At 47.2% G+C, this 15,137-nt stretch overlaps 1 protein-coding gene across 18 annotated transcripts in view; it reads left to right on the plus strand.

The window, feature by feature from the left end:
* The window catches only part of PITPNM2 (phosphatidylinositol transfer protein membrane associated 2), a 159,727-nt gene that overhangs the window by 70,236 nt on the left and 74,354 nt on the right, over nt 1–15,137 (plus strand). Inside the window, exon 1 of one of the 18 annotated variants that reach the window (XM_077159685.1) lies at nt 7,799–8,193. The exons of the other annotated variants lie outside the window; for them this stretch is intronic. The gene's annotated coding sequence lies outside the window, so the exon portion shown is untranslated. Of the gene's footprint in view, nt 1–7,798; nt 8,194–15,137 lie in introns of those variants that run through there. 18 annotated transcript variants of the gene reach the window in all.

The raw sequence follows: 15,137 nt of genomic DNA on the forward strand, positions 1-15,137 counted from the left end.
AGCTCCAGTCTAGTCCACTTGTTCCCTCCCACCCCAGCCATTGCTCCTGCTTACAGTGTACCCTGTCCTTTCCCCTGGGCCGAATCTGTGCTACAGAGACTCTGGATCAGCTGGATTCTAATCTCCTACTCATTCTGCCCTGGGGCAGCAGTGGTTCTGTTTCTTTTGAGAATTGTTACAATATTGTGGGGCAACAGTGGTTCTGTTTCTTTTGAGAATTGTTACAATGTTATAGCAGGAGAACAGTCTATAGAGCAGGGTCTATTTGCTTAATGTTGAAGAGGTGGCTCAGTGTAAACATGTAGAAGGGACCCTGGGCATCAGGAGATCAGTGCCTCAGTTTCCTTGTATGTAAAGTGGAGACAGCACTATCGATATCATGCATCTTAGATGCCATTTCAGCACTAAGAAGATGAGTGTGAAAGTGCTTGGAACCGTGAAAGTGCTCAGAGATGAAATGTGTGTACTGGCAGCGGCGGACGTGGTGGGACAGTTGTTATAAGTCTTAGACATTTTGGTAAATTACTCTCTAATGGTTCAGAAAAAAATATATGCATATATATATGTTTATAGAGAGAAAGCAAGCAAAGTGTAAACCAAATGGGGCTAACTGTAAACAATCAGTTGTTGGGTATAGTACATATGGGAGCTCTTATGTTATTTTTCTACTTTTCTGTAGGTTTGAGATTATGTGAAAATGAAATGTAAAGAAAAAAAGATGATGACTTAGGCACGTAAGGGCTTTTCCCAAAAGGCAGCCAAAATACTGATGTAACAGAGGGTCGTTCCCTTAAGGACCCATAAGACGCCAGATGAATCAATACCAAAGCAGAGAGGATGCTTTGCATAGCCGGAGCCGAAGCTGTGCAGCCAGCCTCGGCGTGAGGGCAGCTCAGGGAGCGGAATCTTGTGGGTCATTGCTAGACCCCCTCAAGCCCCCCTAAACACACAGGCCCTGAAGCCTGGCTCCTTCCAGCTCCGTCCCTGGGCCTGGGCTCAGGCTTCCACACCTTCCCCAGGGCCCTGTCTGCTGGCCCGATTCTCTTCTTCCAGAGGACAGAGCCCAGCACCTGCTGTGCGCCAGAGGAGCTGTTTTCCAATGGCAAATGCTTCCAGAGGCATTTTGACCCAGAACCAGTTTCTAGTCCAGCAAGCAGTGGCACATTCACCGTTTGTGTGAGCCTGTCTGTGCTCTGCCACTGCCCAAATTCTTGGGAGCCCTTCTCAGAGAAGTTTACAACCTCTCAGCTTGAGCATTTGTTGAGTAGTAGTAGCCCCAGATTTGCAGTCTGAGAGCCTGGGGTCTGTGTCTCGGCTCCACTCCACATGGCCTTCCTGAGCCTCCATCTGCCCCCCACAAAGCCAAGCTCGGCAGATACAAATGAACTAGGGCCCTAAAGGTGTTCTGGGACTCTGCTAAGGCAGTTGGGTGGTTTTTTTTTGGGGGGGGGGGGCGGGTGGGCAGCAAGAGAAAGATCACTCACCTTCCTCATTGTCTGACTTTTACCAGTGGTCTTACTGTGCCTCAGTTTCCCCACCTTACTGCCATAGCAAGAGGAAATTTCTTCAACGGTTCTCCATCACCTCTCCCAAAGCAGGGCTGTGCACAGAGGGTGTGCCGCAGGGGAGTGTCTGGAGCACTCGGGCATCTGTGGCCCATTCTCCGCTCGTTAGTGCCCCTCACTGTGGGGGTGGGGGACATAAAGCAAGTCAAGAGGCCTGGTTCTAGTCGCTGCTCCACCATTAGCCTGGATGTGAGACTTGGGAGAAATTCCCGAGCCTCAGTTTCCTCGTTTGTACATAGAGTTGATGGTGGACCAGGAAAGACAGAGGGACAGTGATGCCAAGCACTGTGTTCCAGTGCCTGTGTGCCTGGTGCCCCATGCCATGATGGAGCACTTCACAGCCTCCAGGCAGGGGCACACCATGATGGTGGCCTGAGGTTGCCATAGGCTACACAGACAGAGGGAGCTGGGGAACGGTAAATTTTCAAAATGCTTCCTGCTGCCTGCTTTTTTTTTTTTTATTAACGGAAAGAAAAAAAAAAAAGAAATTAACACAACATTTAGAAATCATACCATTCTACATATGCACTCAGTAATTCTTAACATCATCACATAGATGCATGATCATCGTTTCTTAGTACATTTGCATCGGTTTAGAGGAACTAGCAACACAACAGAAAAAGATATAAAATGTTAATATAGAGAAAAGAAATAAAAGTAGTAATAATAGTAAAAAAAAAAAACACAAAAACAAAAAAACCCCTATAGCTCAGATGCAGCTTCATTCAGTGTTTTAACATGATTACTTTACAATTAGGTATTATTGTGCTGTCCATTTTTGAGTTTTTGTATCTAGTCCTGTTGCACAGTCTGTATCCCTCCAGCTTCAATTACCCATTGTCTTACCCTGTTTCTAACTCCTGCTGGACTCTGTTACCAATGACATATTTCAAGTTTATTCTCGAATGTCCGTTCACATCAGTGGGACCATACAGTATTTGTCCTTTAGTTTTTGGCTGGACTCACTCAGCATAATATTCTCTAGGTCCATCCATGTTACTACATGCTTCATAAGTTTATCTTGTCTTAAAGCTGCATAATATTCCATCGTATGTATATACCACAGTTTGTTTAGCCATTCTTCTGTTGATGGACATTTTGGCTGTTTCCATCTCTTTGCAATTGTAAATAAAGCTGCTATAAACATTGGTGTGCAAATGTCCGTTTGTGTCTTTGCCCTTAAGTCCTTTGAGTAGATACCTAGCAATGGTATTGCTGGGTCGTATGGCAATTCTATATTCAGCTTTTTGAGGAACCGCCAAACTGCCTTCCACAGTGGTTGCACCATTTGACATTCCCACCAACAGTGGATAAGTGTGCCTCTTTTTCCGCATCCTCTCCAGCACTTGTCATTTTCTGTTTTGTTGATAATGGCCATTCTGGTGGGTGTGAGATGATATCTCATTGTGGTTTTGATTTGCATTTCTCTAATGGCCAGGGACATTGAGCATCTCTTCATGTGCCTCTTGGCCATCCGTATTTCCTCTTCTGGTAGGTGTCTGTTCAAGTCTTTTTCCCATTTTGTAATTGGGTTGGCTGTCTTTTTGTTGTTGAGTTGAACAATCTCTTTATAAATTCTGGATACTAGACCTTTATCTGATATGTCATTTCCAAATATTATCTCCCATTGTGTAGGCTTTCTTTCTACTTTCTTGATGAAATTCTTTGATGCACAAAAGTGTTTAATTTTGAGGAGCTTCCATTTATTTATTTCTTTCTTCAGTGCTCTTGCTTTAGGTTTAAGGTCCATAAAACCGCCTCCAGTTGTAAGATTCATAAGATATCTCCCTACATTTTCCTCTAACTGTTTTATGGTCTTAGACCTAATGTTTAGATCTTTGATCCATTTTGAGTTAACTTTTGTATAAGGTGTGAGATACGGGTCTTCTTTCATTCTTTTACATATGGATATCCAGTTCTCTAGGCACCATTTATTGAAGAGACTGTTCTGTCCCAGGTGAGTTGGCTTGACTGCCTTATCAAAGATCAAATGTCCATAGATGAGAGGGTCTATATCTGAGCACTCTATTCGGTTCCATTGGTCGATATATCTGTCTTTATGCCAATACCATGCTGTTTTGACCACTGTGGCTTCATAATATGCCTTAAAGTCCGGCATCGCGAGACCTCCAGCTTCGTTTTTTTTCCTCAAGATGTTTTTAGCAATTCGGGGCACCCTGCCCTTCTAGATAAATTTGCTTATTGGTTTTTCTAATTCTGAAAAATAAGCTGTTGGGATTTTGATTGGTATTGCATTGAATCTGTAGATCAGTTTAGGTAGGATTGACATCTTAATTATATTTAGTCTTCCAGTCCATGAACACGGTATGCCCTTCCATCTATTTAGGTCTTCTGTGATTTCTTTTAGCAGTTTTTTGTAGTTTTCTTTATATAGGTTTTTTGTCTCTGGTTAAATTTATTCCTAGGTATTTTATTCTTTTAGTTGCGATTGTAAATGGGATTCGTTTCTTGATTTCCCCCTCAGCTTGTTCATTACTAGTGTATAGAAAAGCTACAGATTTTTGAATGTTGATCTTGTAGCCTGCTACTTTGCTGTACTCATTTATTAGCTCTAGTAATTTTGTTGTGGATTTTTCTGGGTTTTCTACGTATAGTATCATATCGTCTGCAAACAGTGATAGTTTTACTTCTTCCTTTCCAATTTTGATGCCTTGTATTTCTTTTTCTTGTCTAATTGCTTTGGCTAGAACTTCCAGCAAAATGTTGAATAATAGTGGTGATAGTGGACATCCTTGTCTTGTTCCTAATCTTAGGGGGAAAGTTTTCAATTTTTCCCCATTGAGGATGATATTAGCTGTGGGTTTTTCATATATTCCCTCTATCATTTTAAGGAAATTCCCTTGTATTCCTGCCTTTTGAAGTGTTTTCAACAGGAAAGGATGTTGAATCTTGTCAAATGCCTTCTCTGCATCAATTGAGATGATCATGTGATTTTTCTGTTTTGATTTGTTGATGTGGTGTATTACATTAATTGATTTTCTTATATTGAACCATCCTTGCATACCTGGGATGAATCCTACTTGGTCATGATGTATAATTCTTTTGATGTATTGTTGGATGCGATTTACTAGAATTTTATTGAGGATTTTTGCATCTATATTCATTAGAGAGATTGGTCTGTAGTTTTCTTTTTTTGTAATATCTTTGCCTGGTTTTGGTATGAGGGTGATGTTGGCTTCATAGAATGAATTAGGTAGTTTTCCCTCCACTTCGATTTTTTTGAAGAGTTTGAGGAGAGTTGGTACTAATTCTTTCTGGAATGTTTGGTAGAATTCACATGTGAAGCTGTCTGGTCCTGGACTTTTCTTTTTAGGAAGCTTTTGAATGACTAATTCAATCTCTTTACTTGTGATTGGTTTGTTGAGGTCATCTATTTCTTCTTGAGTCAAAGTTGGTTGTTCATGTCTTTCCAGGAACCCATCCATTTCATCTAAATTGTTGTATTTATTAGCGTAAAGTTGTTCATAGTATCCTGTTATTACCTCCTTTATTTCTGTGAGGTCAGTAGTTATGTCTCCTCTTCCATTTCTGATCTTATTTATTTGCATCCTCTCTGTTCTTCTTTTTGTCAATCTTGCTAAGGGCCCATCAATCTTATTGATTTTCTCATAGAACCAACTTCTGATCTTATTAATTTTCTCTATTGTTTTCATGTTTTCAATTTCATTTATTTCTGCTCTAATCTTTGTTATTTCTTTCCTTTTGCTTGCTTTGGGATTAGTTTGCTGTTCTTTCTCCAGTTCTTCCAAGTGGACAGTTAATTCCTGCATTTTTACCTTTTCTTCTTTTCTGATAAAGGCATTTAGGGCAATAAATTTCCCTCTTAGCACTGCCTTTGCTGCGTCCCATAAGTTTTGATATGTTGTGTTTTCATTTTCATTCGCCTCGAGGTATTTACTAATTTCTCTTGCAATTTCTTCTTTGACCCACTTGTTGTTTAAGAGTGTGTTGTTGAGCCTCCCCATATTTGTGAATTTTCTGGCACTCCGCCTATTATTGATTTCCAACTTCATTCCTTTATGATCCGAGAAAGTGTTGTGTATGATTTCAATCTTTTCAAATTTGTTAAGACTTGCTTTGTGACCCAGCATATGGTCTATCTTTGAGAATGATCCATGAGCACTTGAAAAAACGGTGTATACTGCTGTTGTGGGATGTAATGTCCTATAAATGTCTGTTAAGTCTAGCTCATTTATAGTAATATTCAGATTCTCTATTTCTTTATTGATCCTCTGTCTAGATGTTCTGTCCATTGATGAGAGTGGTGAATTGAAGTCTCCAACTATTATGGTATATGTGTCTATTTCCCTTTTCAGTGTTTGCAGTGTATTCCTCACATATTTTGGGGCATTCTGATTCGGTGCGTAAATATTTATGATTGTTATGTCGTCTTGTTTAATTGTTCCTTTTATTAGTATATAGTGTCCTTCTTTGTCTCTTTTAACTGTTTTACATTTGAAGTCTAATTTGTTGGATATTAGTATAGCCACTCCTGCTCTTTTCTGGTTGTTATTTGCATGAAATATCTTTTCCCAACCTTTCACTTTCAACCTATATTTATCTTTGGGTCTAAGATGTGTTTCCTGTAGACAGCATATAGAAGGATCCTGTTTTTTAATCCATTCTGCCAGTCTATGTCTTTTGATTGGGGAATTCAGTCCATTAACATTTAGAGTTATTACTGTTTGGATAATATTTTCCTCTACCATTTTGCCTTTTGTATTATCTATATCATATCTGCCTTTCCTTCTTTCTACACTCTTCTCCATGCTTCTCTCTTCTGTCTTTTTGTATCTGACTCTAGTGCTCCCTTTAGTATTTCTTGCAGAGCTGGTCTCTTGGTCACAAATTCTCTCAGTGACTTTTTGCCTGAGAATGTTTTAATTTCTCCCTCATTTTTGAAGGACAATTTTGCTGGATATAGGAGTCTTGGTTGGCAGTTTTTCTCTTTTAGTAACTTAAATATATCATCCCACTGTCTTCTAGCTTCCATGGTTTCTGCTGAGAAATCTACACATAGTTTTATTGGGTTTCCCTTGTATGTGATGGATTGCTTCTCTCTCGCTGCTTTCAAGATCCTCTCTTTCTCTTTGACCTCTGACATTCTAACTAGTAAGTGTCTTGGGGAACGCCTATTTGGGTCTAATCTCTTTGGGGTGCGCTGCACTTCTTGGATCTGTAATTTTAGGTCTTTCATAAGAGTTGGGAAATTTTCAGTGATAATTTCTTCCAGTAGTTTTTCTCCTCCTTTTCCCTTCTCTTCTCCTTCTGGGACACCACAACACGTATATTTGTGCGGTTCACATTGTCCTTGAGTTCCCTGATACCCTGTTCAAATTTTTCCATTCTTTTCCAGATAGTTTCTGTTTCTTTTTGGAATTCAGATGTTCCATCCTCCAAATCACTAATTCTATCTTCTGTCTCTTTTAATCTATCATTGTAGGTATCCATTGTTTTTTCCATCTTTTCTACTTTGTCCTTCACTTCCATAAGCTCTGTGATTTGTTTTTTCAGTTTTTCTATTTCTTCTTTTTGATCAGCCCATGTCTTCTTCATGTCCTCCCTCAATTTATCGATTTTGTTTTTGAAGAGGTTTTCCATTTCTGTTCGTATATTCAGCATTAGTTGTTTCAGCTCCTGTATCTCATTTGAACTATTGGTTTGTTCCTTTGACTGGGCCATATTTTCAATTTTCTGAGCATGATCCGTTGTCTTCTGCTGGCGTCTGGGCATGTAATCAGATTTCCCGGAGTGGGTTCTCCCATCCAGTCAGCCATTCCATAATGATGTACGCTGTCTTCTTGGTCTCTGTCGTGGCTCCAGGAGCTGTTCTGTATCTTTTCTATTTCCCTAGTAACTGTTCTCTGTAATGGTTAATTTTTAGCCAGATTTCCCTGGGTGTTGGACCCCACAGGTTGAAAGATTTTTCTGTGAAATCTCTGGGTTCTGTTTTTCTTATCCTGCCCAGTAGGTGGCGCTCGTGGCACACGTTTGTCTACGGGATCCACCAGTGAAAGTTGCTGTGGGTCCTTTAACTCTGGGAAACTCTCGCCGTAGGGGAGGTTCGGCAGCTGAAGCGTCTTGGAAGAGTGCAACCGGCCCAGGGTTCCGAGCGTGGGGAGGGTCGCCGGCCGCCGCAGCACAGGATTGCGCCTGACCGAATTACCTAGTCGGCCCGGGGCGCCAAGCGTGGCGGGAGGGCGCCAGCTGTCGCAGCCCGGGAGAGTGCACTGTTCCCAGCCGGACCGGGGAGTCACGTGTTTGGAAGGGACCCCCGGTCACTGTTCTCCGCAGTCTGGGGATTTCCGACCCAACTCTCTCAGTTGGTCGGGGGGCCTCGCGTGGTGGGGGCGCCAGCCGCCGCTGCCCAAGGGGACCGCCTGCCCAATTCTGCCAGCTGGCCTGGGAAGGAGGAAGGGAGGGACTCCGGCCGCTTGCTGTCCCGCCCAGGAAAGCCCGCGCCCCTCGGTGATCTCACCGGAGCTGGTTCTCCCAGACAGTCAGCCATTCCAGGATGGGGTACGCCGTCCCTTTGATCTCCGTCGTGGCTCCGGGAGCCGCTCTGCATCGTCTCCACTCCCCCAGCAGCCGTTCTGGAGGAGGAAAGGTGAGGGTGGCAAGGCTGTCGAGGCCGGTGGCGGAGGAGCCGGTGAAGGTGGAAGAGGGCACGGTGGTGGTTGGAGAGCCGCCGGAGCAGGAGGGGGAAGAGGGGAGAGGAGGGTGGGCGGGCCCTGCTGCCTGCTTTTATTTGCCTACTGGACCCCCACTAATTGCATGATTTTGGGTCCCTGGAATGCAGAGGGTTGGGAGTAGGGTACTCTGCAGACTCACTTGGGTGACACGAAGAGCATGACTTAGTAGCCGTGCAGACCTGGGTTCGAGTCCTGGCTGGGAAACCTGCAGAAGTCACTTCATCCCATTGAACCTTGGTTTCCTACTGTACAAAACGGGGTGACAAGACCCACCTTGCAGGCTGTTGTATGAGACTGACTCTGCTTCTTGCCTGGCATGTAGTCAACAGGGCAATAGTTTTTATAGGGTCCTCCTGCAGTATAGAATTTTTTTTTAAGTATCACTTTCAAATGGCCATTCTGCAGCAGAGGTCATCCTGGTTCGGGGCCAGGCCAGCTGCATCTTTTCATGCTTCCAGATGTTGGAAGAGACAGTGCTGAGTCTCGGCCAGCAGAGCTCTCTTGTGTTGGGGGGTGGGGGGAGAGGAACTGGCCACCAAGCTGTTGGGGTCTGAAAGGTGAAGGCTTGTGGTCTGCCAGCCTTCCTAATTAAGAGCTGCTGCCCTGGACTGCTCCCGCGATTCCCCAGTACCATTTTCTTCTGGCTGACACCCTCCTCTGACCCCAGGGCACTTGGTCAGCAGCGTTCCTTTCCTCATGGGGGAAACCAGGCGCAGGGGAAAGAAAGGCAACCTCTGCTCTGCTGACAGAGCTGGGTCTGCTGTGGCTGTAGCTCCACATTGGGTCTCCCATGGACTTAGAAGGTGGACAGGGGCCTCTTGGGATAGTTTGTGATGAGGGCTAGAGTTAATGTTCCCATCCCTACCCAGCAGTTTCAGTTTGGAGGAGAGGAGCCAGAACAAGCCTCCTCTCTCTGTGGCCCAACAGCTCTTTGCCCTTCACTGTGGGCAGCAGATGCCCCCATGGGAAGGTATACCCTGCCCTCATCTGCCGCTCCCTTTCGGGGCAGCAGTTTACAGCCCTGGCATTCAAGATCAGGAGGGACAGAGGAAGGTCCAGTGTCCCCTGCCAAGTCTGCCCAGTACCAAGTTGAGTTGGACCAGCCAGTGGGCTCCTGGGGCAAGACAGAGCCCACCCTCCTCTTGCCACCTCCCTGTCTCCCTGCTGGTGTCCCACATAGCCTGGGCATGAGTTGTGGCTTCCTCAGACCCGTTTTACTCTTGCCCCAGTTGATGGGGTTTGGGGCTGATGTTCGGCCTTTAGGGGACCCCCTCCCAAGGAACCTGGTGGGCCCCATGGGGGTAATTCAGAGTCTAGGTCTAAGCCCCTCAAGTTCCTTGCAGAAGGCCTGCCTTTGCATGAGGGAAGAGCTGCCCAGCCTGAGGCAGGGGCACACTCTCCCATCACCTCTGGGAGGAGGGCATTTGTCACAGAGGGCTGCTCCTTACCTCTCCCACACCTGCCCAAAACTACTGCCCCACCTCCCATACCCAGTCTGTGGTAATGCCTCTTGTATGGTGGCCAGTGGTGGCAGCAGTGGGGACACCGTCTGCTCCCCAGGGAGTAGCTCCTCCCCTGCCCTCAGGTGAATTCCTCTGGGCCACCCAGCCTGGATGGGCTGGACCTTCCCTCCTGTTCACTTTGGGACATGTGCTCAGCAGGGGCCGGAGGACACCTGACACTCCCACACCATTGTTTCCCTTGGAAATGTGTCCTGCACAAACCCTTAGCTGTGGATGGTAACAGGCCCACAGAAGGTTTCCAGGGACTTGCTCTAGCTCCCAGGGCCTGGTGGCCACGCTGGTAGCTTTGTGGGCCTGGGCCCAGCTCCTGACTGTGGGTTCAGGACTGGGGTGGGATCCGCACCGCTGACAACAGTGCCCCACGTGCCAGCCAGGACCAGGACAGGTAACCCAGCCTTGCCCAGCATGCACGTGCTGGGGTGAGGGGAACGCAGCCTCCAGCACTCCCTCCTTCCCCAGTCACAGCCGTCTCCCTGTGGGGGCTCGCTGCAGTCCCTGCCTGTGGGCTGCCCTCCAGGCGCCTGTGAGCGCTATGCACCGAACTCCTCTTGGTTTCCAAAGAATGCTGCATCAGCCTTTTCAGGTGATTTTCGTAGTGACCTTATGAAATGGTCAGGGCGAATGACCAGTCCCTTCTCAAGGGAGGGGCAGAGAAGATGAGCAACTTGCCCAAGGTCAGGCAACTACTTTGAGGCACAGTTTGAGATGAAAATCATTGACCTGACAAATATTTTCTGTGCACCTACCTTACCGAGCAACTGCTTTGGCTCTGCCCTAGGAAATGGCTTTGAACAAGACACAGGCCCTGAACTCAAAGGCAAACATACAATTAAAATACAATCTGACATGATGGAAACAGCCAAAATATCCATCAGCAGAAGAATGGCTAAATAAACTGTGGTATATACATACGATGAAATATTATGCAGCTTTAAGACAAGATAAACTTATGAAGCATGTAGTAACATGGATGGACCTAGAGAATATTATGCTGAGTGAGTCCAGCCAAAAACTAAAGGACAAATACTGTATGGTCCCACTGATGTGAACGGACGTTCGAGAATAAACTTGAAATATGTCATTGGTAACAGAGTCCAGCAGGAGTTAGAAACAGGGTAAGATAATGGATAATTGGAGTGGAAGGGATACAGACTGTGCAACGGGACTAGATACAAAAACTCAAAAATGGACAGCACAATAATACCTAATTGTAAAGTAATCATGTTAAAACACTGAATGAAGCTGCATCTGAGCTATAGGGTTTTTTTGTTGTTGTTTTTTACTATCATTACTACTTTTATTTCTTTTCTCTATATTAACATTTTATATCTTTTTCTGTTGTGTTGCTAGTTCCTCTAAACCGATGCAAATGTACTAAGAAACGATGATCATGCATCTATGTGATGATGTTAAGAATTGCTGAGTGCATTTGTAGAACGGTATGATTTCTAAATGTTGTGTTAATTTCTTTTTTTTCTTTCTTTCCGTTAATAAAAAAATTTAAAAAATTAAAAAAAATACAATCTGACAAATGCCAAAGAAAAGTCAGCATGGGGTGCTGGGGGGCTAGCCAATCTACAGGGGCTGGAGAACATACCTGGGGTGGGAGGCCTCTCTGAACACAAGAAACCTGTCTTCTGATTCCTCGCCCAGGGGATACCCTGCCACCGTCAAACCCTTTTCCCTCCCCTGCTCACCACCCCCAGCCAGGCCCAGGAGGGGTATAGTCTGCTCTGCTGTGTGACCGTCAGTAAATTCTCTTGTCTCTGGGCCTCATTGTCTCCATCTGTACAAGGAGTTTGAACCAGGCCGTTCTTATCATACTCCAGTGGATATCCCAGTTACCTTGGGTAATTTGTTTAAAACACAGGTTCCTGGGCCACATACAGAGGTTCTGACCCAGGAGTTCTGGGGAGGGACTGGAATCTGTGTTTTAAGCGAGCTTTCTAGGCATTTCTAAGGCAGCTCATCTCTGCATTCAGCTTGAGGGAATGGGCTTACTGCAAAGTTGCCTGGGGTTTGCAAACGCTGAGGCTGTCTGGGATCTCATACCCTGCAGAAACCCAGGGAAGCCCTTGGCCTCAATGCTAAAGCTTTCAAACACCTTGGCCAACTCCCCACCCCTATGTGAAAAGTTCTTTTTATGACCAAACAACAGAGACAGGTTGGGTATGGTGAACCAGGAAATGGGGTGGAGAATCCAGTATTTCTCTTCAGAGACGCCTGCATTCCCTGGGTCAGGATATCACCTGAAGAGTACTTAAGGTGCTTGCTTAGGGTGGGGGCAGCAGGGGTTTGGGGCAGGGCTTGGGGGCCCTAGAAAAGCTTGGAATGAGGAAGCGGGAGAGCAGGGAAGCTGGGTAGCAAGTGAGGAGGCTTCTCCCCATCACCTCAAGCACCCGGAGCTTTGACCTCAGACTGGCAACAGGCTGTTATCTCTTAACCCATATGCCAGCCCAGAGCAGGGGTCTTCTGTTCCCCATGCCACCAGCCCAGTGTCTTCCCTTCCCAGGGCTGCCATAACAAAGGAGCCTAAAACAACAGCACTGTATTCTCTCATAGGTCTGGGGGTCAGCAGCCCTAAATTGAGGCTCTAGGGCTCTGAAAGCCCTAGGGGAGGGTCCTTCCTGGCCTCTTCCAGTTTCTGGTGGCCCCGGGCATTTCTCGGCATGTGGCTGCATCACTGCAATCTGGGCCTCCGACTTCACGTGGCCCTCTGCCTCTGTGTGTCTCTGTGTCCTCTTCTTATAAGGGCACTAGTCATTGGATTTAGGGCCCACCTTAATCCAGTCTGCTTTTATCTTGTGATCCTTAACTAGTTATCTGCAAAGACCCTGTTTCTACATGAGGTCATATTCTGAGGTTCCAGGTAGACATGAATTGGTGTGGGGGTAACACTGTTCACCTCACTACACCTGGTAAGGCAGAGTGATGTCAGAAAAATGTCAGGTCTGCTGTGTTGGCCGTGGAGAGGTGGCCTGGTAGCCAGCCCTGGGAATACATTGGGCTTTGTGCAGCCTCAGGTGTCATCGTTAGCCTCCATCCTCTTTGCCTTCATTAGCAGAACCAGAAAGACCAGCCCAGGGGTAGGGGTGGCCCGGCGGGCAGCCACCCTGGGGAGGGTGTGCTTGTCTGGGCACTCATTTCAAAGGCGAAGGACCAGTATGTCGAGAGGCCTTGGAGCCATGTCACCTGAGAGCCCTGAGACTTCAGCAGGAACAGGAAAAGCTGAACATGTCTCCATAGAACCAGCCAAGATCCTGGGTTGAGTCCCAGGGAAGTAGGTTGTGCTCAGCAGAATTTTCTAGCAGTGGAATGGAGTACCTCATAGGTGGTGAGCCTCCTATCCCAGGAGGTGATCTTGTCCCCTTGCAGGGTGGATGTTGCAGGGAGGAGCCCCATCCCCAGGAAGCCTCAGTCCTGGGGCCTGTGCTTGTCTCTGGGAGAGAGGCCCCATTTGACAGCTCCAGGGAGACAAGCTCAGGGCTTTCTCCAAGGACTGACAGAAGTTGAGTCAGCCTCACACCCTGACACCTCCAGATAGGCTGGGCCAGTACACTTACTCCTTGCTGACTCTTGGGTTTGCAGAACTGGGAAAGGGCCTGTAATGCCTGGTTTCTAATCAGTCAGCAACAGCTGGAACATCAGCTGCTCTGCAAGGTCTGTTTCCCTTCTGTCTCCTTCTGGCACCTTCTGCTTCAGCACCTAGGTCTCCTCTGCTCTGGTTGGCCCACCCCCTCTTGTCTGTCTTGAACCACTGTATCCTTTGTGACCTTGCTTGGGAGCCACCTCTTCCAGGAGGCTGGCCAAGCCCTCCAGCCCACGCTAAGCTCTACCTTTCTGAGTCCCTGGCCTTCAGCCCAGTGTTCCTCTTGGGACACATGGCCTAGTGCCTTGTGGAACTTTGTACTGAGGCGATGCTGCACGGGGACCCTCTCTGTGTGTCTAGGCCTGTCATTCAACCAACCCCCCAACTACCCTCCACTTAATTACTAGGCATGCACCCAGCCAGAAGTTCCAAAACAATGCAGACCAGTTCCTCTGTCCCTGCCCCCTTGGAGGGCCCCAGGGTCCCCATCAGTAAATGAAAGCACAGAGCCTGCGGCTGACTTGTAGAAGTCTCTCAGTCAGCGGAGGGGTCAACTTGAATACATAACGTACCCAAGTCCAGAGTTCCCTCTATCCCATTCCTGAATGACCCTTGGCAGCACCCCAGCACATCTGTCTCCACGCCTTCCCATACCATGATTATCCCCCAGAGATCTGCCCCAAGAGGCCTAAGAGACACCCCCCACCCCAGCTCAGTGAGGAAGTCCCAACTGGTTCCCTACGTCAGCCGAGGGGGCCCAGCAGCCTGAACTGCCTGCCTCACACCCCCGGCTCTTTGAGAGCTTGCTGAGAAATATCCCAGGGGAGGGGTCTGACTGAGGTCCTGAGCCCGATCAGCTGCCCTAGTATAAGCTCTGAGCTCATCTGGAATTAGCTCCAGGCACCAGGGCAAAGATGACAGTTCCCAAAAGTGCTCTGTCCTGCCTCATCTTCCTTTCCAAGCCACACCACCCATGGGGCCCACATTTTCCCATCCAGGAAGACCAGGGCTCAGCCTGCTGAGAACCTCAGCCCCTTGGGAGCCCTGCTGGCCTCCTGGTAGGTTTGACACCAACTCACAAAGAGATCTTGGGCATGTTGCTTCCCTTCTCCAGGCCCTTTCCTCTTGTGTCAAAAAGATTCTAATCTGGCACAAGATATATGAAGCTACTCACATAGTGCCTGGCTCATCGGAAATGGTCAATACTCTGCTATCCCCACCTTGGTTCTCTTTCCCACCAGAAGCCCTTTTCCCCCAATTGTTCAGTCAATAGCCGGTGCTCCTGTTCTGGGCAGACACTATGAGCAGTCTCTGGGACCCAGCTGGTTCTCTCCCTATCCCTGAAAGACTGGCAGCTAGTGATGAGCCAAGTTCTGCTTTCCCAGGGGCAACACTGGACGGCTGTGGGGAGCCCTAGACACGTCTTCTCCCTTCTCCTCCTCTGGCGTTTTGGCTACTCCACACAGAGGTTTCTGGGTGGCCTCTTGGGCTTTATTTAGCAGATGGATTGGGCAACTGCTCTGGCTCAGCATCCACATGAAGTACCTCATTCTGCCTTCCAGGGATTTCCATCTGCCGGGGGTGGCCAGTGTCTGAAGGGATGGGGGCTGTGGGTGGGCTGCCCAGCGAGGTGGCTTTTGATCAGGGCCCTGTAGGGAGTCTGCCCCAGGAAGGAGGGCAGACAGGACATGTGTTTATGTGTCTTGTGCCTCCCTCTTTTATCTCATTTAATCCCACCCAACTCTGC

The sequence above is a fragment of the Tamandua tetradactyla genome, chromosome 5 (genome assembly GCF_023851605.1).
Source record: "Tamandua tetradactyla isolate mTamTet1 chromosome 5, mTamTet1.pri, whole genome shotgun sequence".
Classification (NCBI taxonomy): domain Eukaryota; kingdom Metazoa; phylum Chordata; class Mammalia; order Pilosa; family Myrmecophagidae; genus Tamandua; species Tamandua tetradactyla.